The sequence below is a fragment of the Malania oleifera genome, chromosome 10 (assembly GCF_029873635.1).
Source record: "Malania oleifera isolate guangnan ecotype guangnan chromosome 10, ASM2987363v1, whole genome shotgun sequence".
NCBI classification, from domain to species: Eukaryota; Viridiplantae; Streptophyta; class Magnoliopsida; order Santalales; family Ximeniaceae; genus Malania; species Malania oleifera.
In genome coordinates, this window is record NC_080426.1 from 88,600,627 (window position 1) to 88,605,584 (window position 4,958).

The following is a 4,958-nucleotide window of genomic DNA, read 5'->3' on the forward strand; positions in this document are numbered from 1 at the left end:
CGTAATGGTAGCAGTTGCTGCCCACTTCTACACACCCCCTCCCCCCGGGATTAAATTCTATGCTGGACTGTTAAACACTCACAGATAAAGCAAAAGAGCAACGGTTGCTAGTTGGAAAGAAAAGGGTGGGGGGTGGAGTAAAGGAACTTTGCTCCCCAAATCAGTGGATCATTGCTCTACACTATGGACATTTTGAGTGGTTTTTTTGGCAGCAGGTATTTCCCAATTAGGGTTGCAGAAGAGCTGAGCTAGGCCAAGCCCAGTCGGGCTTGCCATGTTCAAACTTGACCTTTAAAATTTTTAATCAAGTTTGAGCTTGAGCCGAGTTAACACTGAGCTTTAATATTGTTGCTCAAGCTTATTATGTAATTGACCGACCTCATGAGCCCTTATCATCAAGTCAAGCCATTGAGATATTCACGAATGATATACCTTTTTTGGAGCTTCTTAATTTAAGAAGGAAGATATTTCTATGATTTTTTAGGCAAAAATGTGAAAAAGGGCTTTTACTAATATTATCTTAGAGTTCTTTCCCTCAATTAAGTTTGCCTTAGGCATTGACCTTACTACTATATTTAGGTTATGAAATTTAAGCAAAACAAGCTCACGACCAAATGGTTCCTACTTTTAAGCTTACTACAGTTTATCAATCCCAATTGTGCCTTATTTAAACTAGCCTGCAAATAAGTTTAATCCAAATCTATAAAACAAGACAAATTGAGCCTACAATCGAGTTGCTTATGAGTTGAAATGAATTAAATCCATTCATGTTAAGATTTGATTTATTTATTAAACGAGCTACAAATTGGGTTTGAGAATCGTTCATTTATAAGATGAATCATTCATTTATAAAATGAATGAGCTTGAATGAATTCTTATCGTGTAGAACTCCCAAGCCACTTGCAAGTAGCTTGGTTTGTAAACAACCCTATTCCCAACAGTAGCTCGGTTTGTTCACAACCCTATTCCCAACACCTTCCCAATAGCTGCCAGGGTAAGCATTGGTGAACCTATTTTTAGAATAAGACCTACACTTCACATGTAATGTTTTGTTGGAGTGTCAAATATCATTCTTAAAATTTAGATTAGTTGATGGTGAATTAGAGATGAAAATATGAAAAAATACAATAGCTATACTCATCTTCTTCTTTGGAACGAGGAGCTTCTGGTGTCTCTATAGGTCAAGATAATGTAATTGATGGAGAAGAGGTAAGGGGATAATTATGTTAAGTTTGGTTTTCAAAAGAGTTATTCTTAGGAATAAAGTGTAATACAATGAGAAATTTAGAAGTTGGTTTAGTAGTTATTCTTAGTCTATTGCTTACTATTGATATCGGGTTTTGAGGACCCATTTGGGTTGTCAACATTTAGTGACCATTTTAAAATCAAACAAATATAAACTATCAAACCATTGGTACATCTAACTTGTTTTTTTTTTTTTTTTTAATCATTGAAAATGGAGTTGTCGCTTTATTTTATTTTTGAAAATTTAAAAAAAAAAAAAAAAAAAACCTTCGTAAGGTTAATTGTGCATAGGGAAGGTAACACTTTAAATTTCATTTCTTAAGAATTCAAAGAATTAACAACCTCAAACACCCATTCTATTGAATGGTTGTCATGCTTACCTTGTGTGTGTGTGTGCCTTTAAAAGGGTTCTTTTTATAAAATGCACAACCTTCATCCCTTTTGAAAAAACTTCTCTAGGACTTATGCAGAGATCTAAGCCTCATGAAAGCCCTCCTACTTTAATACCAAATCAAAAAATAAAATAATATAAATAACACAACATACTCATGCATGCAAACAATGAAATATTACAAAAGGAATTTGATTTTTTGTTTGGTATGATTGAATCTACAAAGTAAATTGCCTATATATCATCAAAGAAGAATTAAGCCATTTGTAGTTTGAAAACCATTTTCAGAAACAAGTTTGAAAAGAAACCATTTGGATGATTTTTTACAAAATCATTGTTGAAAAATACTTGAAATCCTTTAAATATCTTGAAACCCTTGTTGACATCAAATTTCAAGGACTTGTTTGAGTTGCCAACATTTGGTGGCCATTTTGAAATCAAACAAGTTAAGAGTATCAAGGAAAGCCATTAGGTTCAAGAGTGTCATTGTGCATAGGGAAGGTAGCACTTTAAAGCCCCATTCTTGGGAATTTTAAAGGGTTAACACCCTAAAATACTCATTCAATTGAATGTTGTCATGCTTACCCCCGCGCGCGTGCACACACAAACACAAACACACACACACACGTACATCCCATTTGAAAATGATTTTTGAAAGAACCAACCCTTGAAAAGACTTTCATAGGATCTATGAAAAACCTACTACTTTGAAGTCAAATAAAAAACAAAACAAGTAATACAAAGAACACACATAATACACACATGCATACCAAACAAGTGAGAAATGCAATGGGATTTGAGTTCTTTTGTTTGTTATAGCCAAATCTACAAAGTAGATTGCTTACATATCCTCAAAAGAGGAATCAAGCCATCTTTCGTTCAAAAAAATAATTTGATTTTTGAAAAAAATATCAAATAACATGAATTTACATGATTTTGGTTTCTTAGGGAGGAAAACCATAAAACTCAACTTGAAATCTTTTGTTTTCCTTTCTAGAAAAGAGAATTTTTAATCCATTCAATAGCCTCATCATGAATGGTTCACTAAAAAGGTAGATTTTCTAAAAGACAAGTTTTGGTTCACTTTGAAAGAAAACAATAAAAACCATTTGAAAAATGTGAATTTTTGGGAGGAGAATCACAAATTTACCTTGACTGTCAGTTAAACGATTGGAGAATATCCAAAGACCCTTTCATGGATGTATGACCAAGTAACTTGAAAAAGTTTGCAAAAATATTGATGTTTTTTATAAAACCCATGCAAATCCATTGGTTGTTGATGAAAAAGTTCATTTTTTTTTTATAGAGAAACCATGAATACTTTGGAGAAAAGAATCCCTCAATATCAATCACAAGTACTCTACCATGTGTAAAGATATTAAGAATACTTGAAATCTTAAGGGAAAAAAAGAGAGAATGAAAAATAGGTACTCTCGGGATATGTTGGTTGACCACATACAACAGTCGATCGGTTGCTTGTAGCCAATGACTACATTTTCAAAAGATACAGAGGCCGGTTGACTGCATGGTGTGGTTGGTTGACCGCCTAAAGTAGAAATTCAAAACACATGCATGATTTTGACATTCTAACATGCTTTCTCCTATACACTCATGAAAGCAATATATCCTATTGTTGGCCTTATAAGGTTTAAAATCTTATTTTGATGCTAACAAACAAGTGAAACTTAACATTTTTGGTTGAATGGTGATATTTCAGAACTCATAAGGATCACATATATGAAAGTAAGTCAAAGTGCTCATAAGGACCAAATGAAACTTATATTCCAAAGGAACATGATCATATAAAGCTTAAAGAATACTTAAAGGCATTAATGATATATTAAAGTTTGACGACTATGAGAGGATGAACTTGATATTAAAGTTTGAAGAAAAAGCCAAGTCAAAGCATGAAGACTTAAGTGTTTAAGAATGTCAAAAATCTAAGAAGTCTTTATGTAAGTACTTCGTTCGATTTCAATATGGATACAAGAAGCTCTTAGGTTAATTTCTTGGATCTAAATACCTTTTAAAATACTTGGAAAATATTTTTATAAGGTGAAGAGATATTTCAAAAAGGTTAAAATTATTTTTGGAATGAAAAACATCAAAATGAGGTTTTTCCAAATGTTGTCATTTTTTCTACATCCGCATTGAGGTGCATTTTTCTCTATCAAACACTCCTTATTTTAAAAAGTACTCAACATGAAAATTGTAGGATTTTATCTTACCTTTCGTTTGAAACCAAGAAAACCTAATTTGGAGTTGTATAAAAAACGTTATGACCAAAACACTGAAATAGGGTCGAAGCTGTCAGCAAACTAAATACTATTCACGGCAGAACTTCAGAAGATTGAACAGCAAACAAAACCACTTCAGACAACTGAAGTGTAACTTCAAACGTCTAAAAGAATTTTTTTAGAAGACTGAAGATTAAGTTCAGACTTCTAAAGATTTTGCTGAAAGTTTTCTAAAGAGGCAAAACCACCTCAGACGACTGAACATGAAAGTTCAGACGTCTGAACACTGTTAACGGTCATTTTTTAAAAAAAGTTTCAAAATTCAAATTCATATTTCTTGGGCTCTAAACTTTGAGAAAACTTGAGGTACACTTCAAGACACTTGGAGAACACGAAATAGACTTGATTACTCATCTATAAATAACCCTCCAAGGTTAAGGATTAAACATACCAAGAAAATACAACAAAACAAGCTTTCTTGCTCTCAAATCTCCTAATTCTCTCAAAGCTCTCTTGTGCAATCAATTTCCAAGTTTCACTACTGAGATTTGTTGTGAATTTATCAAGAAAATTCTAAGTCTACTCTTAATTCTTTCAACCTAGAAGAAGGCTTACGGTGATATCTTCTCGAGCTTCATATTTCCATATTGTGAATTTGATTGAAGTATATAGATTTAACTTGTACTAATCAGCTCTTTGTGAGAGTACTCTTTGTACACATCTATTTTTTGTATCTCTTGTAGATTGTGACGAGTTCAAGGTATTCAGATCATTGGCTAAGCGAGGGGATATCGCTTAGAGAGGCGAGCTCTAGCCTACTGAAGGAGTGTGTAAACGGTGTTATTCCACTAGGCAAAGGAACTGGTTTTAGTGAATCCTTTGGTAGTTTTCCAAAGGCGAGGACGTAGGCTAGGGATAAGCCGAACCTCGTAAAATCCGTGGTCTCACTCTCTCTTTCCCTTGCTCTTTATTTTCAGCACATATATTAACTCCGTGGATGTTTTAAATTCCTAAATCATATATACTGCATAAATTTGGAAATTAAGTAAACTTAAAGTTCAATTTTGATTTGGGATTGCGGAAAC